This window comes from Schistocerca gregaria, chromosome X, assembly GCF_023897955.1.
Source record: "Schistocerca gregaria isolate iqSchGreg1 chromosome X, iqSchGreg1.2, whole genome shotgun sequence".
NCBI classification, from domain to species: Eukaryota; Metazoa; Arthropoda; class Insecta; order Orthoptera; family Acrididae; genus Schistocerca; species Schistocerca gregaria.
The window spans coordinates 429792995-429820582 of NC_064931.1; positions in this window are offsets into that span (position 1 = coordinate 429792995).

Here is a 27588-nt window from a genome sequence, read left to right on the forward strand (position 1 = left end):
TGTTCAAGGAAAGCACCGCTTGTGTAGCGACCGAGGCGTCTGGCTGCGGAACACAGAATCTGAGTTCGATTCTCCTTTACATCCTGTAGTTTTTTTAATTGTTATTTTCCTCCATTTCTAAATGGATAGGCATGAGAACTTAAATAACGTACAGAAATCAATAGGGAATAATAACAAGGTACGCAAATAAACTTCTAAAGCAACTGGGATTAGCAGATAATTATAAATTTAATCCTAGCCAATTTACAATCTGTTTTTCACTTACTCTGTTACGTGTCGTTAATGTTCTTCTACCAACTAGATAGACGGTACTTGCCGAAGAGATATTCGAAGCAGATACACTCGCAGCACGAAAAACGTCTGAGAAATCCAGTCTTAGTGCATCTACAACGTTTCTTCTGAAGATTGAGAGGAATACCAACATGTACTTCGCACCTTGGTTCACAGGGCCCAAGTTATCTCAGACCCTGAAAGTTTGGCGGCTGAGCTATCACATCTCGAACGCACCTTTCGTCAGAATGGTTTTAGTGAGAGGCAGATCAAACGTGCGTTGCGCTATCAGCCTTCTGTGCAACGGGTGAGTGATGATAGCAACGAAGTGGCACCTAAGTCTACGGCCTTTTTGCCTTACGCAGGAAGCATTTCTAACAGGATTGGCCGTATTTTGCGGAAATTTGATGTGAAATGTGTTTTTCGACCACCTTCTAAGATTAAGGCCCTGTTGGCGTCCGTAAAAGATGATCTTGGTTTGCGTAAGGCTGGTGTCTATCGGATTCCTTGCAGTTGTGGCATGTCACATATTGGTCAGACAATCAGGACTGTGGAAGACCGGTGTACTGAACATAAGCGTCACACACGCTTACAACAGCCGAGCAAATCAGCTATTGCAGAACATTGCCTCGACACCGGTCATCCTATGGAATACAACAACACGGAGATTCTGGCTTGCACGTCCAGCTATTGGGATAGTGTTATTAAGGAAGCGGTTGAAATCAAACTATCAAGCAACCTTATAAACAGAGATAGTGGATTTTGTCTAAATGCTGCTTGGAATCCGGCTCTGTCTCTTATCAAAAAACAGAGGGACATAATTAGGGCTACCTCACCTGTTGAATAATAGTAACTATCGACATTTCTGATGGTGGTTATCTTTGATTTGTTTACTTTGCGGTTACTGTGTGTGGTATCTTCCTTGTTTCTCCTCTGTGAATCGAGGTATTAAATTTCCTTGCACATTGCTTCCTTTTTGCATTTGTGCCTTGAGAATGGCAGGGTGTGCTCCTGTCGAAATATCGGCGGTGGTCGACGACGTCACCCGGCAGCAAACCCGTAAGTTATTTGATCAAGATAAATTTAATCAAATAAAAACTTTTCCTGTTAAGAAAGATCTGCCTGATCATGATGCACAACTAGTTACAATATATGATATAGCTCCATACAGTAATGCAAAACAGTCCTCCAAAATAGTGCACTCACTTAAGCATTTAACAACTCAAAATTTTAAGTAAACCTTGCAACACTTAGACTGTGATGAGGTGTACAGGGAACATAATGCTAATTTAAGATTAAACCTGTTTCATGATACCTTTGTGAGTATATTTGAAAACAGTTTCCCTAAGAAAACAGTGAAATATAATTGTAATAAACCATGTAAAAAGCCATGGCTTACTAAATGGATAAAAATATCTTGTAAACCGAAAAGTGAAATGTTTCTTATAACTAGGAGGAGTAATGATCCTGAAACAATGAAACATTATAAAAACTACTGCACTGCATTAAGAAAAGTTATTAAAAAGTCCAGAAGTATGTGCATTTTGTCTGAGATAAGCGTATCTGATAATAAAATTAAAACAATTTTGAATATTCTTAAAAGGGAAAGAGGGCAGCCGAGAGCACAGGGAGACTGTATTTCTATCAAACACAATGAAAAGTTTGTTAACAAGAAGTTAGAAGTAGAAAACATTTTTAATAATCGTTTTTCATATGTCTGGTAGAGAAAATAGGATCCAGGTATTCATCACAAAGTGCAAGGCAGTATATGGAGAAAGGCAGTACCTACGCAGTTTGATGAAATTTAAATTCAACCCACATCTCTTACTGAAATTAGGAAACTAATAAATTACTCATAAGTAAAAGCTCACATGGAATTAATGGCATTTCTAAAAGAGTACTAAAAGCTTGTTTCCAACAAATAAACAGGATTCTCAGCAACATATGTAGTAGCTCACTGAAAAAGGGCATTAATCCAGATAGACAGAAATACGCTATTGTTAACCACTGCATGAAAAAGGGGATAGGTATGATGCTGACAACTACCTCCCAATCTCACTTCTGACAGTTTTATCCAGAATTCTTGAAAAAAGTAATGTATTCACGAGTAGCATGACATATTTGAAAAAAATGAAATAATAACAAAATGTCAGTTTGGCTTTCAGAAAGGCTTTTCAACAGAAAATGCTATATATACTTTCACTTATCAACTATTAAATACATTGAATAACTGAAAATCACCCACTGGGATATTTTGTGATTTCTCAAAGGCTTTTGATTGTGTGAATCATGAAATACTTCTAAATAAGCTTAAGTATTGTGGTATGAGTGGGACAGTGCATAAATGGTTTAATTCATACTTAACTGGAAGATTGCAGAAAGGTGAAATTAACAGTACAGATAATCTGCAAAAATCAGCAGAGTTCTCTAGCTGGGGAGATATCAAGAAAAAAAAAGGGTTCAGTCTTGGGTCCCTTATTGTTCTTAATATACACTCCTGGAAATGGAAAAAGGAACACATTGACACCGGTGTGTCAGACCCACCATACTTGCTCCGGACACTGCGAGAGGGCTGTACAAGCAATGATCACACGCACGGCACAGCGGACACACCAGGAACCGCGGTGTTGGCCGTCGAATGGCGCTAGCTGCGCAGCATTTGTGCACCGCCGCCGTCAGTGTCAGCCAGTTTGCCGTGGCATACGGAGCTCCATCGCAGTCTTTAACACTGGTAGCATGCCGCGACAGCGTGGACGTGAACCATATGTGCAGTTGAGGGACTTTGAGCGAGGGCGTATAGTGGGCATGCGGGAGGCCAGGTGGACGTACCGCTGAATTGCTCAACACGTGGGGCGTGAGGTCTCCACAGTACATCGATGTTGTCGCCAGTGGTCGGCGGAAGGTGCACGTGCCCGTCAACCTGGGACCAGACCGCAGCGACGCACGGATGCACGCCAAGACCGTAGGATCCTACGCAGTGCCGTAGGGGACCGCACCGCCACTTCCCAGCAAATTAGGGACACTGTTGCTCCTGGGGTATCGGCGAGGACCATTCGCAACCGTCTCCATGAAGCTGGGCTACGGTCCCGCACACCGTTAGGCCGTCTTCCGCTCACGCCCCAACATCGTGCAGCCCGCCTCCAGTGGTGTCGCGACAGGCGTGAATGGAGGGACGAATGCAGACGTGTCGTCTTCAGCGATGAGATTCGCTTCTGCCTTGGTGCCAATGATGGTCGCATGCGTGTTTGGCGCCGTGCAGGTGAGCGCCATAATCAGGACTGCATACGACCGAGGCACACAGGGCCAACACCCGGCATCATGGTGTGGGGAGCGATCTCCTACACTGGCCGTACACCTCTGGTGATCGTCGAGGGGACACTGAATAGTGCACGGTACATCCAAACCGTCATCGAACCCATCGTTCTACCATTCCTAGACCGGTAAGGGAACTTGCTGTTCCAACAGGACAATGCACGTCCGCATGTATCCCGTGCCACCCAACGTGCTCTAGAAGGTGTAAGTCAACTACCCTGGCCAGCAAGATCTCCGGATGTGTCCCCCATTGAGCATGTTTGGGACTGGATGAAGCGTCGTCTCACGCGGTCTGCACGTCGAGCACGAACGCTGGTCCAACTGAGGCGCCAGGTGGAAATGGCATGGCAAGCCGTTCCACAGGACTACATCCAGCATCTCTACGATCGTCTCCATGGGAGAATAGCAGCCTGCATTGCTGCGAAAGGTGGATATACACTGTACTAGTGCCGACATTGTGCATGCTCTGTTGCCTGTGTCTATGTGCCTGCGGTTCTGTCAGTGTGATCATGTGATGTATCTGACCCCAGGAATGTGTCAATAAAGTTTCCTCTTCCTGGGACAATGAATTCACGGTGTTCTTATTTCAATTTCCAGGAGTGTATATTAACGACTTGCCACTCTATATTCATTAAGATTCAAAGCTAGTTCTTTATGCTGATGATACAAGTATTGTAATCACACCCAAGAAGCAACAATCAGCTGAGGAAATTGTAAAAAATATCTTTCAGAAAATTATTAAGTGGTTCTCTGCAAATGAACTCTCACTAAATTTTGAAAAAACACAGTTTACACAATTCTGTACAGTAAATAGCGTAACACCAGTGATAAATATAGACCGTGAACATAAGTCTGTTGCTAAGGCAGAATACTCAAAATTTCTGGGTGTGTGCATTGATGAGAAATTGAATTGGAAGAAACAGATCGATGATCTGCTGAAACGGTTAGGTTCAGCTACTTATGTTATTAGGGTTATTGCAAACTTTGATGATAAACATATCAGTAAATTAGCCTACTATGCCTATTTTCATTCACTGCTTTCATATGGCATCATATTTTGGGGCAATTCGTCATTAAGAGAGAAAGTAATCATTGCACAAAAGCTTGTAGTCGGAAAAATAGGTGGAGCCCACCCAAGACCACCTTACACACATTCATTTAAGGAACTCGGGATATTCGCAGTACCTTCGCAATGTATATATATTCACTTATGGAATTTATCATTAATAATTCATTCCAATTCAAAAATAACTGCGAAGTGCGTAGCTACAACACTAGAAGAATGGATAATCTTCACTATTCAGAATTAAATCTCACTCTGGCACAGAAAGGGGTGAATTATGCTGCCAAAAAATCTTTGGTCATTTCCCAAATAGTATTAAAAGTGTGACAGATAGCCAACCAACATTTAAAAGCAAACTGAAAGATTTTCTGAGTGACGACTCCTTCTACTCAATAGATGAATTCTTAGATATGAAGTAGCAACTGTAAAAAAATTAATTAACTAATTATTTTGTCTAAAGAAAATTTATGTTAAAGTGACACATTCCATATAATTGCGAAATGTCGTATTCATTTCAATGGAACAAGGATTAATGTATGTATGTATACAGGATGGTCCATGTGAAGTTTGGGATGAGATTATCTCGAAAACTATACATCGGGTAAAAGCAGTAGGTAAGACAAATTCGTGAGCTCAAAGGGGGACAACAAACGAAACTACACGTGATATTCATGTCGTATTCATGTCGTATTCATGATCTATGGAACAAGGATTAATGTATGTATGTATACAGGATGGTCCATGTGAAGTTTGGGATGAGATTATCTCGAAAACTATACATCGGGTAAAAGCAGTAAGTAAGACAAATTCGTGAGCTCAAAGGGAGACAACAAACGATACTACACGTGACTTCCATCCCCCACCCCCTTGGGAGAGGCAGGGAGCAACTTTTAGTTCTTAAATGGAAACACCCATTTTTTATTGCAGATTCGGATTCTCCGTAAAAAAGTTATCAAGTTTTGTCTCAAACAATCTTTTAAACCATTGAAAGATGGCGCTGAAATCGAGAAACATTGAAATTATGGAAGAACACTGATTTATTTAGAATTATCAGAGAAAGACGCATGAAATCGATAAAAAATGTACACCAATTCTTCACTTACGCCAAATTAAGCTATTTTTGTACAAAATGTACTGTATCCTAGTTTTAGCGTTACCCAGTAACAACAACATGGACGTAGTAGAATGATGTTCCCATGGGGTGCTTGATTAGTGTGGGTCCCCTTACCTCTCATATGTTGGGGTGCTTCATTAGTGTGAGTCCCCTTGCCTCTCACAATTTGGGGTGCTTCATTAATGAAATTAGCCACGGAGAAATTGTTCAAAATTTTCCCCATTTGCTTCAACGCATGAAGTCAATCGTCTGCGAAAGTTGTCCACAGTTTTGAGGAGCACATCCCGTGGTATGGCTGCAAACGATTTTCGAATGCGTTGCTCCATATCGTTTCGGTTTGTGGGCTGACTTTCATAAACAATATGTTTTAAATAATCCCACAAGAAATAATTAGGAGATATTAGGTCTGGTGAACGTGGAGGCCACTGAATTGGTCCGCCGCGTCCTATCTACCGACCAGGGTACCGTAAATTTAAAACGTTCAGCACATTTTTAACCTAATGGGAAGCTGCTCCGTCCTGTTGTAACAACATACGTTGCCTAGTTTCTAAATCAACATCTTCCATTAACTCCAACAAATTATCGAGGAGAAGTTGTAAATAAGATTCCCCAGTAACATTTAGGTCAAAAAAATATGGTCCTATCAAGTAACCGTTTAAAATTCCACACCAGACTATTAACGGACATTTGTGTTGTCAACGGATCTGTACCAGTGTGGATTGACAGGGGACCAATAATGACAATTCGCCATTGTTTTTGAATGTGGCTTCATCGGTGAACATAACGTATCTATAGAAATCATTGTCACGTCTTATCAGTGCCAAGGTCCATTGGCAGAAATGCACGCGTATTTGCATATCTTTCGGCCTTAATGCCTGTGTCAGTGTGATATGATACGCATGATATTTATGTGCCATCAAAATTCACAAAACAGTAGATTTCATTATTCCAGTTTGTCTCTGAATTGCACGACTACTAATTTATAGATCCAGTTGAACACAAGCGAGAACGGTAAGGGTACGAGAGTCATTTTCATTGTATACGCGGTGACGAGGTGGACGGTGCCTGTATCCACTTCGAGCTCGTTGAATGCAATTTCGAATAATGTTTTCGCTTGGATGTCGTCTGTTTGTGAATTGCAGCGTACTTGTTATGGCATTCACCTAAAATTTACACCATATCAACAATCTCTGTAGGAGGATAGTGAGCCATGTTTCGCTAAAGAATAATTTACTTTCATCAGTTGATGTTACGGTTTACAATCTGAAAGTGAAGTGACGTTTGAGCGCATGGCGCCGACATTTATACTGAGCCATAGTTCGAAGTTTGGCTACGGTAGCGCCACAGTCGGGTAAATAACGCAATTGTGAAGAGTTCCATAACGAGATTTAAATACCAATCCGCCTCCCTCCATCAAAAACTGTGGCGAGTAGGATACATTTTGTAAAACAAAAATAGCTTAATTTGGCGTAATGAAAGAATTCGGGCACATTTTCTATCGATTTGATGCGTCCTTCTCGGATCATTCTAAACAAATGGGAGTTCTTCCCCAATTTTAATTTTTGTCGATTTCACCCCCATCTGTCAGTGGTTTAAAAATGTTTCACACAAAACTTGATTACATTTTTATGGAGAATCCGAATCTGCAATAAAAATGAGGGTTTCCTTTTAAGATTTAAAAGTGGCCCCCTCGCCACCCAAAGGGCTGGAGGTCACGTGTAGTATCTTTTGACGTACCCCTCTGAGCTTACGAACTTGTCTTACCCACTATTTTTACCCTATGTATAGTTTTAGAGATAATCTCATCCGAAACTTGAGATGGACCACTCTGTAGATTTTGTAGAGATTAGGAAGGTGTCATTAGGGGAAGAAGAAGAAGAAAAGGAAGTATTCTAGTACCTGATTGTAAACGTAAAATTAAGTGACAGGCTCTTACATTGTGTATTAGACACGCGACTCAAATTTCAGAAATAGACCAGAACGTTTATGAACACTTCAGAAAACAGTTAGAGAAATTGTTGATTTCCCTCTGACGCAACGCATACGTCATCAGGAAGTAACAAAAGCCACACAGAATAACGGAACAGGACTGTTACGAAACCAGAGAAGAGGAGATCAGAAGAGAACTGACGCTCAACCTAGGGGATAATGTTTTTGTAAGATCCAGGAAAATATCGAAGAGAAGTCTGTATTTGAATACGAAATTTTTTACATGTTTTGGGGGCTAAGCAAGTAAAAAGAATTATTTACAATAATTTTGTAGAGTTGGAAACATGAAATGCCGTAAATCATTGGGGAATTATCACATGTCACACACTAAAATATTTAAGGCATAAAAGAACATTCATGGAGACGTGACGTAGAGTCTGTATTCTGTCATCAGAAGAAAATAATTTGTAATAACATGAAGTGATCCAAGGGACACAGATAATCGAAGTTGCGCAGGATTTACGAATTTATCAGGGGAAGTCAAGAAGATGGGAAATGAGGTACGAAGAGGAGATAAGTTGGACGATTGTTGACTGTAAGTGTACAAGTAGAAAAATACGTATTGACGATTAATTATTATGAGAAATGAGAATTTATGCGGTTTAGCAGACGCAAAGGACGAGGCCAAGTTGTGGGAAATCATGCATTGTGAGTTATGGGAAATGAGTTTTATACGAGGGTTGGAACTTAAATAGTGGCAACTATGTATTCACAACCGATGCAAAAGAGTTACATCTTTGCAACTGTTACTGTCCTTCAAAGTAGTCACCAGCGATGTTCCTAGGCGTAGTATACCGTTAGTAGAGCCTGTTCCGTTGATGGTCCGAAAGGAGCGGTCTACTGCTTGTCGAATCTCTGGAACAGTTTGAAGTGAATGCCACGAAACGAAAACTGAAGCGCCAGTCCAAAGAATGGCGTCATTATGGGTCGCCGCGAAAGTCGAAATTGCGTCAGAGCCCCAGTATGATTAACGTTATGGTGATTCTTGTGTACAAGTGTGATGGTGCTATCCTAATTCATTACGTTCGTCCATGACAGACCTTCAATGCACAGTATTACTGTTCGTTTTTGGAACTTTGCGAAAGAAGCGGCGACACTTTCTGCGCAACCCAACCATAATTTTGCACAACAATGCGCGGGCGCATACAGTGCCAGCTGTGGCTGCTCTGTTCGGTCGATGGGACTGGAAAGTACTGTACCATCCACCATACTCTCCGGACTTAAGTCCTTGTGACTTTCATTCGATTCCGAAGTTGAAGGAACTGCTTCGTGGCATTCGCTTCAGAATTGTTCCAGAGATTCAACAGGCCGTAGACCGCTTCATTCGCACAATCAACAGAACAGGGTCTGCTAACGGTATACTACGCCTTTTACATCGCTCGCAACGGGTTCTACACAACGCCGGTGGCTACATTGAAGGGCAGTAACAGGTGAAAACATTCAACTCTTTGGTATCAGTTGTGGAAAAATAGTTGCCTCTGTTTAAGTTCCAACCATCGTAGTTTTATGTCGCAATGGAGACGATGGGCTGCGAAGTAGTGAGTAACATGATTTTGTTTAGGATGAGAGGACGTTTAGGGTAATATGTCGATTGAAATGAGTATTTCATATGCTAATGCGAATAGGATGTGAGGATTTTACGTACCCTGATAAGGTGGTGTGAGCCTTCAAAGATGATAACTCAGTGATAAAATCAAAACTGAAATGAATATTGACAGAGGACGGACCTTTGATCTATCAGTACCTATGGAAACAGACAATGAATAACGATAGAATATAGTGAGAGATGAAATAATAAACATTCATTTCCGTGTCCGGTCAGCATTTCCAGAAGGTAGCAACTCCGAAAGCCTTGTTGTTTCCCTCGATCAGGTCCTTTCTTGTGCAGGGTTGTTCAAGTTGAGGACAAATTAGCAGGTGGACCGGGTCTTCTGTTGTTCCGCACTCAGACGATGTATCTCCATCAGCTGGAAGAATAATCCATTTTCGCACGTTGGTCTTGCAAAGAGGAATACCCACCCTAAGACAACTGAGCGCTCTCCCAGTAGGGCAGGTCAAGTCGTTTCCAGGAGCTAGCTCTTCCTTTACAGGGATATTGGGTGGTAGCTTCCTCTTCCTCTCGGTGATGCGGCTAGACTCTGGTGATCCCGCTAGTGGTTGAGTCCTGGTGATGAAGCTCTTTCTCGATTTCAGTCGACGGGCTACAGCCTGATGATCATGCAGTGGGTGTCGGGGATCATAAGTAAAATAAGAAACGAAAAAAAAAACTGAAAGAAAGAGTTGGAATAAAATATAGAACTTAATAGATAGTAGTACTGATTAAAATTTTTGTGTATGTGGTGAACAAGTTATATGTGTGCTTTTGTTACAGATGTGCAGTTTCTAACGTCAGAGTACCCACAATAAATCGATAAATACAGACATTGTTTGTCAGTAAATGAGTTAACGGGTGAGTACTTCAGTTTAGTAGGAGGGTAAGAATACGTAAACTTAGAATTGTAGCTGGCCACAGTAGACCAGAGGAGGCGGAATTTGCTTCTAGTGCAAGGGAACCATTTGATATTGATGGATTTCTCAGGTGTAACGTAGTGCACGACATCTAATAATCAACGCATATTCCTGTCCACACCAACTGTATCCCATACGATGTCTGGTGTGTGTATATGTATGGCTGATGTGAAAAGAGAAGCGAAGGAGACATGTGCAATTTTAAAAGTTAAATATTTAACTTCTCGCTATACTGAGAATTTTGAACCTATGGAATATATGCAGCACCGTTTTCTGAATCTAGTAGATAATCTTGAAGCAAGATGTATAGCTTTCGCTGATCAACGCTCCTAAATATAAACAGGTTCATTTTTGTATAAAGAAGTATATTTGAAGCGAGTAACTGACTAAACTTCGTAAATGTATGAAGCGTCATTTTGTTGAGGAAAGAATTTTGGGCAAGGAAGCAGAGATTTCATCGATGTAATCAATAACTGTCATAACGAATTTTAAAAAAAGAAAATGGTACACGAGATGCGTTTATGACTTACGTGTTTGAACTGAATGATAGTAATAATTGGTATGTGTTCCATGGAAATTGTGTAAGTGATTATTGTTTGTAATTTGTTTTGCGGTTGCACAAGTCACACGAGAAGTAGAAATATTAGGGCATTCGCAGAAGAGAGGGGACGCAATTTGATGGGTGGGCCTTGGACTACCTGCAAGTGAAGAGCGCACATGGCTCTAAACTGGGTCAAACTTGGTTACGTGGCGCATAGCTGCTGTCACGGGCTGCCTTTGACATCGCCGCCTGACGAAATGAAAGGGGACGTAGACTACAATGGGTAGTGACGGCCAGACCGCCAGCCGCAAGCACCACCAAAACCCCCGAACACTTGTCGACGCCGCAGGAAGCCAGAACGAGGAGCCGCAGTGAGGGCGCGTTGCTCGCAAAGATTGTTCGCTTATGTTCTGTCCGCTTTGACAAGAGACACCGCTTCTAAAACTCTATTTAGCCTGCTGACTGTTTACCAAATATGTGGGACTTCATGTCGAGTTGGGAAAACATTTCGACGGTGAAGTTAACTAGCATGAACTTATTATCAACTTACCGCTGTGTGTCATGCAGATTGTACAACCTTATTTTGCTTGAACACTGGTCACGACCAGAAAGTCATTAATGTTTCATAAGTTGAAAGACAGTCCATGACGCTATCACACCTTTGCAAAACAAAGTTTCATCCATTCAGCTGTGATCTGATTAGACACATGAATTTGCACAACACAATGAATGTCGCTTATGTTTCAAGAATTTGGTAACACCCACGAAAATAACATGGAAAGACTGTGAGTGAACAATGATCGCTGATCTCGTGAAAACTTGTCGTATTCGAACAGTGACTGTGACATCTTGTATGGTGAGGTAGCTGTGCCTCGAACCAGTGTGAATTCTTGTTTGTGTTTTATTGATAACTTTCCACGGACAGTTATAAACATCTTTATTTCAAAAGTATTAGAATGTATGCGAACAATAGTGTTATTAGTTAAAGAACAGAAAATTGTGGATGAACTGTACTGGAGTAGTAAAACTTTATATTTATAGACATGAACTTTAATCACAAACAGTGACACAAATTTTTCTCTAGAGAAGTGATTGTCACACGTAATGATATTCCATCAAGTTGCATACGCCGAACAGTTTACTGTGAAAATCTTATTTAGTCTTATGTTTAATTCCATGAGGTTGTATTTACTGAACAATGTACTGTGAAAAATTATTTCGTCGAATGATTGCTAGCTAAGACTGACGTCTAGTAATTCTGTACTTTGTATTGCTTTTCCTGTCTTGTGATAGATATACTTTTCATACGCTGTGTATCAAGTGTTGCTGATGACGTCTTGTGAGTTACGCTAACATGTTGTATTGTGTGATGGCAAATGACGATATTTGAAATTTTTTTGTATGTGATTTGTATGGCCCATGTTTCTGCTATTATTTCATCGTTAAATAATGATCACAAGTACCTCAGGTTAGGAAGGACTGAACGAGTTAATCAGAAAATTGTTTGGGGATGGATGTAGTTGACCATTGTCTTAGTGAAAGGATTGAATGCATGAATGTATGGTGCAAATCACTGGTGTGAACAAACCAGTGAAATTTCATTACAATTGTGAAGTTCTGGTATGAAATCAGATTAAATAAGATTCAGTTAAAAAGCTATTGATGAATATGAGTGAGTGTAAGCTGGAAAGTTGGTGAAATGTAAAACTTTAATTCACCAGCGACACTGATGAATGAGTGAACGACGGTTTGGAAGGTTAAAGAATCAATAAATAAACATACTACAGTGGCAACATCCAAATTCCAAACTGTGTCCCTTACGATTACGTAAACCCAGTCCCACTTGGGACTTAAATCTTCTCGATGCAGTTGCGCCATGACCAAAACCACCCCAGCATGGATTTTAAATTTTTAAGGAAGTAGTGTTGTTACAGGACAGTTTTTCAGAACTGTCATGCAACATCTGCAAATTCATGTAAACTCATAGTAGAGAGCCAGCCTCGACCTGAATAATTAGTTTTACTCAGTTTCTGGCGTAATCTAAAACATATACGCATGCTAGTTGGAAACAAAGGAATTCTGGGAAGGACATTGGGCAACACTGGAATATCCTAATGCCGGAAGAGTCAGGGACCCTACTGAGCTCATCTGAAGATGGACAGCGAGGGCAAACGTTCATAGTGGCGGCCGGGCCACGCAAGAGACTTTATGACTTCCCACGCTGCTGCTGCTGCGCAAATGGGCAACAGTAAGGACATCCTTTAGCGTTCAATTACACGTTTATTTTACAAGGCTTAGTGAGAGTAATGTTAGAGGAGTGCCTTATGGTTCGCCGAACGCAGAAAAGCCAAGGCTTTGGAACAGACGCTGGAGGTTGGTGTCCTGCAGGTGAGAAGAGATCTCCCAGCTAGTTCTTTGACAACCAGGAGATTTTGTTTGAGGATGTAAGAACAACCGAGATTGGTTCATGTTAGATTTCTTCCAGAGTGAAAGATAGCATGGCAAAGCTAGAGGGAAGGTGCCTCATTGGCTGAGGCCAAACACAGAAACAATGAGGAACGACTGCAGAGGAGTATAGCAGAAAAGGAAGCATTGTTCAATCAAGAAAAACATAGCCGAAGGAAGGGGATCTTTTCTTTTTTTTCCAGCCGCCCTGATTTTACGACCCACAACCTAACTGCTTAATTCTGATGTCTACAAAATTGCCTGCGATACTTGCTCCTCTTACTATACAGGACAAACTGGACGTGCCTTCACTACCAGATATAAAGGAAAAATGGCATTACCCTCCAAAATTTGTCTTTTGCCGACCATCTTCTAATTACAGGTCATTCACCTACAGCCATCTGCGGTAGCAACATTTTGTGCACCGAAAATATATGGCGAAGACTAGATATTCTAGAAGAATTAGAGATTTTCAAACGTCATGCTCGAAAGAATAGCCTTATCCTTAACGAACAGCCACAGCTACGTAACAAAAAGTTTTTCAACGGTATAAAGCCGTTACTCGATATCTGAATTCAGGTCTCCTTGTGCAGGATGGCGAAATGTTCTTTTTCTCCTAAGGTAGTCCTATGTTTTCTAGTTATAAAATGTTTCTTGGCTGTATTTCACGTCAATATTGCTTTCTACAAGTTGTCATTCAGTCCTATCTACATTTTCATAATGATGTTTTCATGTTTTATCTTACTGTTATAAGCTTCGATGTAGACAAAATGTTATGTTGTATGCTACTATCAAACAAACACTGTTTTCCATTATGTACCGAATACTGTTCATTTATAATCACTTCCACCTATATTTCAACGTGAAGTAGCCTAATTTTATCTACGGCTACTAGATGGCGCTCTCGTTGCATTGCCGTGTTCACCTGGCCGCATTTGTTAACTCGGGCACCTCAGTCCATTTGCAACCTGTAACCGCTTAAGTAACGGGCAGCCCTTAGTGGTTCACCATAACAATTTTTATATTAAATATCTTAGTGACTAATGCCTTTTTCGCATACTTCTTATTTTATAAATGACAAATAAGTACTGCCAATCTTTCACGATGTTTCTGTACTTATCATACGTTTTTAGTCATAATTCTGTGACCATGTTATAGACCATTCTTTGATTTGAATTCTGAGGAAGACACTCCTAGAAGTGTTGAAACCCTGTTAATTGGTTAAAAATAGTGACTGAGGGCTGTTTTTCTTTCTATTGTAACTATTCACGGCCTCTGAACGTGCAGCCATGTACAAAATTTTGAAAGACACAACTATTAGAAGAAGACTGACGTCGCTTTGATTCCGCTCTGCTGGCACTTGGATTAGGAAAGTATTCGGCCATCCAACAGTAAGCCTCAGGAGAGGTCCGCTGGCGCTGCCATTGGCTGAAGTGGCAATACTTCAGTCATCGATAGCCACACAATGGTGAGACCAAGACCCTATTGCGTTAGGTGCAGGCAGCTCCAAGTTAGTTTATGAATACACTGTGTGGTCACAAGTATCCGGACACCCCCAAAACATACGTTTTTCATATTAGGTGCATTGTGCTGCCACCTACTTTCAGGTAATCCATATCAGAGACCTCAGTAGTCATTAGACATCGCAATAGAACAGAATGGGGCGCTCCGCGGAATTCACGGACTCTGAACGTGGTCAGGTGATTGGGTGTCACTTGTGTCATACGTCTGTACGCGAGATATCCACAATCCCAAATATCCTTAGGTTCACTGTTTCCGATGTGATAGTGAAGGGACAAATACCGCACAAGACGTACAGGCCGATCTCGTCTGTTGACTGGCAGAGACCGCCGAGTGTTGAAGAGAGTCATAATGTGTAATAGGCAGACATCTATCCAGACCATCACACAGGAATTGTAAACTGCGTCAGGATCCACTGCAAGTGCTGTGACAGTTAGGCGGGAGGTGAGAAATCTTGGATTTCATGGTCGAGCGGCTGCTCATAAGCCACACATCACGCTGGTAAATGCCAAACGACGCCTCACTTGGTGTAAGGAGTGTGAACGCTGGATGATTAACAGTGGAAAAACGTTGTGTGGAGTGACGAATTACAGTACACAATGCGGCGCCCCGATGGCAGGGTGTGGGTATGGCGAACGCCAGGTGAACGTCATCTGCCAGCGTGTGTAGTGTCAATAGTGGAATTCGGAGGCGATGGTGTTATGGAGTGGTCGTGTTTTTCATGGAAGGAGCTTGCATCCCTTGTTGTTTAGCATGGCACTATCACAGACAGGCCTACATTGATGTTTTAAGGACTCTCTTGTTTCGTACTGTTTAAGAGCAATTTGGGGATGACGATTGCATCTTTCAACACAATCGAGCACCTGTTCATAAAACACGGCCTGTGGCGGAGTGGTAATACGACAGTAGCATCCGTCTAATGGAGTGGCCTGCACAGAGTCCTGACCTGAATCCCATAGAACACCTTTGGGACGTTTTGGAACGCCGACCTCGTGCCAAGCCTCACCGACCGACATCTATACCTCTCCTCATGCAGCACTCCGTGAAGAATGGGCAGCCATTCTCCAAGATACCTTCCAGCACCTGACTGAACGTAAGCCTGCGAGACTGGAAATTGTCATCAAGGCTAAGGGTGAGCCAACACCATACTGAATTCTAACATTACCGATGGAGGATGCCACGAACTTGTAGGTACTTTTCAGCCAGGTGTCCGGATACGTTTGATTACATAGTGTACATTGTCAGAGCCTCGCTCTGAAGATTTGACTTGCAAAGTTATGAACAGTTTTCTTCCGAAATTCACAACAGGTGTTACAAATCACCTTCAACAACCTGTTACCTCAGCATTTCTATCCAATGCTACCCAGTTTCAAGACAATCACTCAGTACTTCCGCTATTTAATATCAGTTGTATCCTGATCATCACGTTAGATTTATCAAATTTCCATTCACACAAGTTGCCATGATTCAGGGTCCATTGAGAGGTTGTCAGAGGTTGTTTCATTATTATGTAAGATGAATTAACTGTCTATGAGACATGAATACCATTTTGTTTGAAATGTCAATTACTAAAAAGAAACTAAAAAAACTAAACCCGCCCGAACAGGCCATGAAGGCACAACGGTACCGACCGTCCGCCGTGTCATCCTCAGCGAACAGGCGCCAGTGGATGCGGACATAGACGGCCATGTGGTCAGCACACCGCTCTCCGGCCGTATGTCAGTTTACGAGACCTATATATAAACCTAATTAATTATAATATGCGTTCCACAGAAACAGAAGTTTTCCTTTCCTTCCAAATTCACAATCAACTTAGATTGTTTCTAGGTGAAATCTATAGTTTGAAATGGACTCAGAAGGGCAAATCCAAAATTTAAAGTTTAGTTTCATCTTTGGTGTTTAAATTACCAGAAGATGATGTCCAAGGCCTACAAAACGACTTTATTAGAAACAAGTTCCATGTTGCGTTACGGGAGGGCGATGAGGCAACTAGTTAATGAAGCTCACCAGATGGTCTGCAAAACAACACCACAATTGTGGTGAAATGACTGCTGTCAACATTACGTATGCCGATTTAGCGATTCACTTTGTAAAATTTACACCGTCCCTCTGGATATCAGGTACAATACTATTACGAATGTACATTTCAAGTATGGTATCGTACATGTGAACACCACAGAATGCTGGTCGGGGAATTTGCACTATAAAGCAGCTAATGGTGTTCGTGTCACCAGAACTGACCTGAGCCTTCATATACCCTACTTTATTTCTGTGAGAAATTCTAAAGGTGTTCGTGGAGTAAAACTGCCGCATGAAGCGTGGCGTTTCAATTTATTACTCACTTATTACTAACTGTATTCGCAGCACAATTTGGAGACCATGTTCATATATACCACTGTATCTACCAACAAAATTACGTCATTTTACAAAACGCAGTTAAGGGGATATGACGTGATAAACACTGAGATCCGCGAAAAACTGCCTCATCCTGAAGTTTTAATTTATTACCCCTTTACTACTAACTCTGTTCGCAACACATTTCACTGACAGTAGTCACACATACCACTGGATGTCTCTGCAAAACTCTATCATTGTACAGCACACAGTTCAGGAAGTAGGACGTCATAAACACTGAGCTGCGTGAAAATAACACGACAGGGTGAAATTCACTACAGACACAATTGAAATATCTGTAGAAATACGTGCGAAATCTGCTACATATGTGTAAAATGTATCTGACATGTGTAAACGTGGTCCAAGCCACTGGTAAAAAGGTCATAGCTTGGTACACATGTTAGTTATGATGTGGAAAGAAATGCTGGGCGAGGAGTAGGGAGGGGGGGGGGGGGGATAGAATAACCAACCTCCTATTAGGTCGAAGGATATAGCTTGGGGAAAGATGCAGCAAGGCGGAGATGGACAGATAGATAGGGGGAAGGAACAGATCGAGATCGGGACAGATAGGGGGAGCAAGGGATGGACAGAGAGAGGGGAGAGGAGGAGATGGATGCAGTGCGGAAAGGGGAGAAGATGGACACGTGGAGGGGTAGGAGGAGATGGACGGATTCAGGAGGCTGGTGGAGATGAACAAGGAGACGGGGAGAAGGACATGGAATTAGAGTGGGGAGCAGGAGATAAACAGAATGAGAAGGAGATGATGGTCAGAGGCAGGAGGAGCAGATGGACAGATAGAGGGCAGGAGGAGGTGGACAGTAAAGGGGGGGGGGGGGGCAGGCAAGGGAGTTGGAGGAAGCTGACAGAGAACTAATAGAAAATTGGAATAAATACATACACGGGCGATGCCGTGTACTCAGCTAATCGCGTAAAAACGTATTGACCCAGCAGCCAAGACGTGCTGTTATTTTTTGCATTTGGATACCATTTCCAGTCAGGTTTCAGAATGTAATTTATCTCTCTCTACGACTTGGTGGTTTTAGTGATAGTTGCCACCTTCTTCCTTATCCGTTCCCAAGTGTCGCTCTGATCTCTGCACACAAACCTTTAATTGGAGTGCCGGCCTGTGTGGCCAAGCGGTTCTAGGCGCTTCAGTCTGGAACCGCGCGACCGATACGGTCGCAGGTTCGAATCCTGCCTCGGGCATGGATGTGTGTGATGTCCTTATGTTAGTTGCGATTAAGTAGGTCTAAGTTCTAGGGGACTGATGATCTCAGATGTTAAGTCCCATAGTGATCAGAGCCATTTTGTAAAGGGAGTGAGTAAACAAGTCAATATTGTGGACACATCGAGCTTTTCTTTTTAATTCTTTTATGTAGTTTACCCCTAGTTGGAATGGTGTCGCTAACGATTTCATAAAAAGCAGATTTCCTATGGGACTACAGGGTAAGAATTTTGATATTCTTCCATAAATTCTGACAGCTTGCGGAAGCGTATTTTTGTTCTATTGAGTTCCGTGGAAGGCGTTTCGTTAATTTAGCGTACAAGAGCTTCGTGGTAGGTCGATCTGGCACGTCCTACAAATAACTGAGTTACAAGAATTATTGTCGCACATTATCCAGTTCAGAATTTATGGATCCCACGTTGACTGAGGGTAGGCTGAATTCTGCTTCGAGCGGTAGTTGTTATGTTCTCTTAGAAATTTTAGTTCGTACTAACACGATTGACTATGGATTTTTTAACAAATAGTAGATGGTATGTGTAAAACAGCTACTGAGTAATTTATTTTCATAAAAAATAATTTATGTTAACAAAATTCACCCTTTCAAATCGTTCTTTCATTCTTGGTTGACATTCATTAACTGTCATTCGAAGTACGTTCAGCGTATGTGTATAGTTGTCGGTGCTCATGTTCTAAGGTTCGGCAGATATTTTTCAGTCCCAGTTGAGGCCTGTTTACCGTTGTAGCAAACCTGTTCTGTACGAATGTGTTACCACCTCTAGAAGGTTCCAGTAGTTGAGATTTATGAAAATAAACGTTTGACCCTGCTACGTTGTTATCGCCGTCGATAACGAATTTGGCTGTCTGTATTTCCTCGTTATCGTACACTGTGAAACTAATGTCGTCCACATATGTTTGATATACTGTCTTGGTGTAAAAAGTTGCACACCTTTTAATCTTTGGTGTAACGTCGTGAGTAGCAGTTCAAAACGTACTGTGTATATTATTGTTGATAAGGGACAGCCTTGGCGGACTGAGAGTTTGTTGGAAACTGATCCCGTAATCTATCGGGTGATATAGATTCTCGAAAGGAATTCGTTAAATTGTTTTAAATAATTTTCGTAAGTTGTTCACCAAAACCTCTCTTGAAAATACGAGTATTTAGTAACAATGAGTGATTAATACTCTCATAAGCTTTGTCAAAATTGAGGACAACGAGGGTTGATTTTGTGTGGCACTTTGACGTCAGGTGGACAATGTCTCTGTATTCCGACAGTAGGCTGGACATACACTGATCATTTGATATGAATTCAAAAGTGTAACAATTGCTGGTCTCAATCTGTTGTCGTTGATAACACACGAAAAAATTTTAAAATCGGTCATTAATCCTATACTTGTTTAGGGTCTCTCACATTGTGTACCAGGATCACAAATCCTGTAGTTAAGACCATAGGGAAGGAAACATCCTCCAGTATTTCAGTTTATATTTTTGAGATTTCATCGCCAATAACGTCTCACAGTAGAGCATAAAATATTAGGGGAAACCTCTTTATCCCTGAAGTTTTAATTTTTAGTCCCTTCGTTGATCGTTTAAAAGAATCTCCTGAGTGTTAAAACGTTATAATCGAACCTCATTGTCGGTTGGGTTACTCCACTGCTCGCCTGATCAGAGAATGTTCTCGGTGCTGCATAAAACTTAGTAAAATCAACTTGTATCTGCTGCCTTATCGTCGCCTGAGTATCATAATATATACCTTGTTCATCAATTAGACGTCGAATTAACTTCTGTTTTTCTCGTTTATCTTCTCGTCTTAGATGGAATATAGAGATGCGTTCCGGATGAACATCAGTATAGTTTTGTCCATGGATCGTCCGCCATGCAAGGACTGATTGGTTAAGCGAAGAATTTTTGCTTTAGTTTGTGTAATTTTGACAAAATTCTGTCATAAGTCATCGTAATCCGGGAATAAATCTCTGAGAAACATAAAGTAATAATCTTAAGTTGACTGAGTCCATTTGTTATTTATCTTGGCGGACTGCTTAATACTTCGGTTTATTTCTCAATTTACGTATTCCATCCACCAATATGCACGGTGATGTTGACGTGTTTGCTTGGTGAGACATTGAGTCCAAACTTTTAAAATAGACAGTTTCAGCACTGGTTCATACAAATGGGAGATGTTCAAATGCCAAGCACCACATCCTCTGAAATTTGTTTAGTGAGACAATTTAAACGAAATACTGTAAGCTCAGTAATCGGGAAAGTTACTTACAGTCGACGGCAGAGGCGTAGATCTTGACGTCGAAGTGTCTTCCAACTCTAATCCACGTGTTAAGGTCTGCAGTTTTCCACAATAAGTAAAGTTTGGGATGTGATGCCTCTGATGTAGTATATAGTTAATTATCCCGAATGAATAGCAGTGAGTGGTATGAGCCTGCTAAGAGCTTTACTATGTCGTCGGCAAAAAGATCTGGTTGCACTCGCTATGTTATTGTTCCCGATGGCGCGTAAACACTGACAACTAAAGAGACCTGCAGCTGTACTACTGCGCCCCTCCGTTGTCCAGAGCAGCCTTCTTTATGGTATACTGAATACCTTCCTTCAATAACATTGCAGTGCCGCAGGTACTGGTATAAAATTATGTATTTGGTTTGTTTTACAAGTCGTGACTTCTTGGAGTAACATAATATCGATGTCTGCAGCAAGAAGAAAATTTCACAACGCTTGAATTTTGAGCGTAGATTGGATTCTTTTTGTAACCCGCCAGGGTAGCCCACAGCGCTAAAGCACTGCTTCCTGGACTCGGGTAGGCGCGCTGGCCCCGGATCGAATCCCCCCAACGCATTAATGACGAGAGCCGGTCTGCTGGCCAACCTGGATGTACTTTTTAGGCCGTTTTCCACATCCCATTAGGTGAATACCGGGCTGGTCCCCACGTTCCGCCTCAGTTACACGACCCGCAGACATTTGAAAAACGTTCGTACTATTTCGTGGCTTAGACAAGACGCAGACAGCTGGGGTACACTACTTACGTACTGGGGAGTCCAGGGTGGCGGCAGGAAGGGTATCCGGCCACCCTCTGCAACTAACACTGCCAAATCCGTAATAAGGCGGCTGACCCCGCATTGGCGCAGGACATAGGCCCAAAGAAGGAAAGAAAGAAACTGGATGCTGTTTATATTGAGAGTCACATTTTCAAATACGTTGTGTTTTAGTAGGAGGGTAACAAATCTCGCAAAGAGCATAAAAGCAGGAAAGTACAAACTTTATTATGGTTTAAGTTGCAGTTCTTTAAGATTGCACAGTAATCATATTCAGCAATATGCAGTCACCTTCAGTGGGTGATACCTCAGGAGGTACGAGAAAACAAAAACGACCCTGGCTAAATGAATGTCCGATGCCCCTATATACAGCGATGCGTCTCCCATTACTGGTCCTGCACATTGAATTACTGGTGTATGCATTAATTCTAGCGATTCCTATCTCCTCGAGAGAACCCACCATCTGTTTATGGGGACTGAGGCTCTGTAAGTTCCGCCGTCACTGTTCAGTTGGCGGATATATTCGAGCTCTACAGCGCCACCGTTCTGTCACCAAGGCTCGTTCATTCATTACGGTTTTGGGTGAAATCCCATCCATTTACATATATTCATGATTAGGATATAACGCTGCGACTATATGCCATCAGCCTGCTTCAGGTTCTTTTTAGTCTTCTCCACTTCGAACTTCAGTGTCTCAGATCTATCGGCTGCTGCAGGATGTACAGTACGCTGATTTTCCTCTTTCGGTAACAATGGCCCTTCGTCGATACCGGATTTGCGATATGGTACTATTTTTAATTGTTCCAAGTTTTGCGTATGGTTTCCCCTGTTTCATTTTCAAATGGTTCAAATGGCTCTGAGCACTATGGGACTTAACTGCTGAGGTCATCGCTCCCCTAAAACTTAGAGCTACTTAAACCTAAGGACATCACAAACATCTATGCCCGTTTCATTTTCAGGAGAGGCATGTTGAGTTGGAAGGTCCTGTCAGTACATGGCTCATCTGAGACAGTTTACAGATTATGCGGCTGTAAAGGAGACAGTGCTGCAGTAATAGGAGCTACAGGCTCCGGAACACAATGCGCGGTGTTCTCCCTCTTGGTGGTGGAAGCTATCTTCTTGCCATCCATTTCAACGGACGTGAGTTCTGTAGATAATACAGTAGCGGTAACATTGGAGATAACAGGATGTTTGTACATAACTGAACTGGTTGTCGCAGGAGCATAGACAGTGGAAGCCATAGTGTTGACCCTGGCGTGCTAACATCAGTCGGACTTTGTACCGTGCGCCGGCGTGTACATTCTGCCTTAAGGTTATCAGGAAATTACCGACCCAACACGTTCTGTGTTGTCCTCCGTACTCCAGTAGAGGTTTAAAATGTATCACAGTAATAAATGAGGGTACGTGAGACCTTAGGTCAGTTCGAGCGACACGCATACCACTATCCACTTTATAATGTATATTCCCTACGAGCGTTCACAAGTAATCGTAAAACGATGCGATACTCGGAGGGTATATCCGTGATGTTATTGTAACTAATGTCAAAAGGCAAGCTGTAAATTTTAAGACAGCAGATTCCTAAACCGGCACTCGAAATGTTGACAATACCCATCTTACGAAATCTGTGGCGATATAACGCAAACACACTAGTAAGCGTCATTGTTCGGATGCAGTCATCATCTTTCCGCGACGTAACATGGAACGTGTTGCTAATAAAGTCGTATTGTAGACCGTGAACTTCATCTTGGCGGCTGTAGCGAACTGACGTACCAGCGCGCTCGTGCCTACTGCTGTGTTTATTTCTTGCGTCTCAGTGAAATCTGTAGTTTGAAATTGCGTCTCAAGTGCGACATTTAACAAAAAGTTTACTTGGACCTATGGTTCCAGTCGTCCTCAAATCCTCAAATTCGACATGTAATTTTCAGGTAAGTTCAAGGTACATGAACGTGATGTTCTTCATCTACAATACGACTTTATCCGAAACCCTCTCCATATTAAGTTACCGAAGGATAATGACTGCAACTAGGTAATGACGCCCACAATAATAACACCACAATTCTGGTTACGTGAGTCTTCTTAACATTACGCACGCCTGTTAAGATTCGCTGTCTTAAAATTTACAGCCTGCCATTTGAAATAAGTTACAAAAAAAAGTTCAAATGAGTGTGAAATCTTATAGGACTTACTGCTAAGGTCATCAGTCATTAAGCTTACTCACTACTTAACCTAAATTATCCTAAGGACAAACACACACACCCATGCCCGAGGGAGGGCTCGAACCTCCGCCGGGACCAGCCGCACAGTCCATGACTGCAGCCCCTAGACCGCTCGGCTAATCCCGCGCGGCAATAGGTTACAATAGTTCCACGGACATACTCTCTAAGTATGACACCATATACGTGATTACGTCAGCATGTAGGTCGGAGAACATGCATTATAAAGTGGATAATGGTGTTCGTAACGTCTGAATTGACTTGAGCTCTCATATAACCTCATTTATTAACGTGAGAGTTTTTAAAGCTCTAGTAGAGTAGGAAGGACAACCCAGAACGTGTTCTGTCTGTAGTTCCTCTGATCACGTCATGGCAGAATGTACACTCCGGCGGTCAGCCCGAGTGGCCGAGCGGTTCTAGGTGCTACAGTCTGGAACCGCGCGACCGCTACGGTCGCAGGTTCGAATCCTGCCTCGGGCATGGATGTGTGTGATGTCCTTAGGTTAGTTAAGTTTAAGTAGTTCTAAGTTCTAGGCGACTTATGACCACAGCAGTTAAGTCCCATATTGCTCAGAGCCATATGAACCATTTTTACAATCCGGCAGCAGGCGCAAATTCCGTGTGGTTTTGTCGCTACGCCAGGCGCAACACTCTCGCTTCCATTGTCCTATGTTCATGCAGCAAGCAGTTAAACTATGCTCAAAGATCATGTTATCTCCAAAGTAATCGCTAATGTGCCATCAATTAAGCCCATATCTGGTATAACGGATGGTGATAAGACTACTTCCACCGCCGAAAGTGAGAACACCGCACATTCTGCTACGTACGCTGTTGGTCCTATTAGTGCTGCAACACCGCCTTTACGGTCACAGAATTTGTACACTGTCTTAGAAGAGGAACTTACTGCAGGGACCTTCCAGCTCAACGAGCATCCTCGCAAAATGGAAGATGGGAAACCATAAGCAAAACTTCTAAAAAAGTCAAAAGAATCAACAAAGCACAAATCAGGTATCTACAAGCGGCCATTGTCGCCGGAAAAGAAAGAAAAATACCGTACTGCACATCCTGGAGCAGCCGATATAGCTCAGAAACTGGAACCCAAAGCGCAGAAGGTGAAAAGGAGGATCAATGGGGCTGATGATGTGCAATTGCAGCGTTCTATCCTAATGAAGAACTCTGAAGTGGGCGAGGATGTTGGAACCCCCCCTGCCCCGTCCACCCAACTGACGATTGCCGACAGAACTTACGGCGACTCAGTCCTCATTAACTGAGTGTGTGGTCTCTTTTGTTGGGGGACGGGGGTGAGGGGGTCACGATCTCTCTCGATTTAATAAATACACATATTAATCTAGTGCTATGGGAGACGCATAGCTGTGCATAGGGATATAAGACAGTCTTTTAGCCCGACTTGTTTTGATCCCTCATGCCTCCTGAGGTACCACCCATCGAAAATGACTACATATTGCTGGACATGATGACTTTTCAATCTATCACAATTACAAACTTAAATATAATAAGGTTTGTACTTTCATTCACTTAAGGCCTTTGCGAGACTTGTTACCCTCCTATTGAAACCTAGCCTATGCAAGGTTATGAAAATGCAACTGTCAATATAAACAGCATCCATTAGACTCTCGAAATCCAAGCATTGTAAAATTATCTTTTTGCTGCAGCCATCGATATTATTTCACTTCAAGGAGTGACGAGCAGGAAAGTATATGAAATACATCATTTTGAGGCGTATATTAACATTGACGGTTCCTGTGGTGCCGTAATTGTATTGAAGGAAGGTATATACTACACGCTAAATGCGGTTCTGGACACTGGAATGGCCGTAGCTGTCCAGCTGTAGGACACATTACTTGTCAGTCTTTACACGACATTGGGCGCAACAAACAGAGTGCGCAAAAGCCAGCTTTTTATTGTGGACATTGTAACGCTATTAGCAGGCTCATAGCACACAGTGCTACTTAGTGGGGACGTCAACTGTGCTGTGAAGCACTGCAGACTTTAACAAGTAGATTAGTGTTGGTAGACTACGACGTTGTAACCTGCACCTTTGTAGCTAACAACAGCGTGGGTACATCACACAAAATTCATGTCTCATAGCCTCTGATGCCCAAGGAAACCGGTACGTAGACGGGCAGCGTAAAGGACATGGCGCTTGGCATCTCAACGTCTCCCATCTCAATCAGCCAGCGCTGAAGCAGAAGTTTGGAATCAACGTCTCACCAAGGAAATACGTTATCGGCATCGTGCATATTGAAGGATGAAACACATTAAAACCTAAAGAAAGCGAACTGTTATGCACTACACCAACAAAAAAAGGGTTCAACCAACTATGAAATACTAGTACATGTTTCTCAGAGGATTATTCTCGCATCGCGATGACTTGGCACAACATTTTGTCAAAGTAGAATAAGTCAAAAGTCATTTCTTTAACGCCTCAATCCTTAAATGGCAAACGCATGCTAGCAAGAATCAACTGTGGTATTAATTCGGAAAGCGCCTCTATATTCCATGTACTACTAATTGCAAAAGAGCTAAACGGAAGTTAGTTAAATGTCTAGCTGATGCACAAAGTATAAACTGGTTAGCCAGAACATTATGATCACCTACCAAACAGCCTGTATATCCCCCTTTTGCATTGACAACAGCGGCAAGGCGTCGTGGCATGAAAGCAACATGGCTTTCTTCCGAGGCTGATGGAGGGAGATGACACCACATGCGAACGCACAAGTCTCCTAATTTCCCGTAAACTCCGGGGAGACGGGAGAGGGGGGTGATGAGCTCTGATGCTGCATTCAATCACATCCCAAATGTGTTCTGTCGGGTTGAGATCTGGTGAGTTTGGAGCGCAGTATATCATTTGGAACTCACCACTGTGTTCCTCGAATCACTCCGTCACACTCCTGGCCTTATGACATGGCACACTCTCTTGATGAAAAATACCACTGCCTTTGGGGATCATGATCGTCTTGAAAGGGTATAGGCGGTCTGCAACCAGTATACGGTACTCATTGGCTATCCTGTTACCTTGCACGAGCTCCACTGAACCCATGGATGCCCATGTGAATCTTACCCACAGCATAATGGAGCCGCCGCCAGGTTGTCTCTGTCCTGCAGTACAGGTGTCAAGGAGATTTTCCCCAGGAAGATGATGAAGTCTCCCCCTCCCACCAGCATAATAAAGAAGGTATCGCAATCCATCAGACCATGCAGTGCTGTGCCAATGCCCCAATGTCCAGTGCCGATGGTCACGTTCTCATTTCAGTCGTAGTTTACAATGATATGGTGCTAACATTTGAGCCATTCTCCGGCTCGCGTTGGTGCTGTTGTAGGGTTCCATCCTCTGTTGGAAGCCAGACTGTATCGTTTAGTTGACATGGTTGCTGTTGTTTGTCTTCTTCTTGTGTTGACTGGCGCCACTTGGATTCGCAGACGTTGCCTGTGTGTTTGTGGCAGCAGCGGCGTTATCGATATGTAGTAACCATGGCCCCATCTTTGGAGCGACGTCGTTGTTCTTCTGTGTCGTGTGAGTGAGCAGTTTGGTTGGGGACGTGGGAGGAGCTAGGGCCGAGCAGAGCGAGAACGCGCCGGGACCGCTGGCAGCGCGAATGGACTGCCGGGTCGAAGGGCTGTGGTCACGAGGGAGCGCGACCTCATCGAAACCAGATCCTGCAAGTTTTTAGTTGAGTGCATTCAAATTCGAATAGACAAACCTCCACCATTGTGAAATCTCGCGATTCTCCAGTGACTTGGATTCGTGTTGCTGCTCGTAGTGTCGCTGAGGCAAAGAGCAGCGAGTGGAGTGCTTGGGTAAGGCGGATCTGATTAGCTTTCCTGGACTTCTAATTATTATTTACTACCATCAGCTTGCTACAATTGTTATGTTCTACCAGCGGTATTTTCGTGCTGGTGGCCGCTAACGCACCATTTACCTGTCCTGGGGTT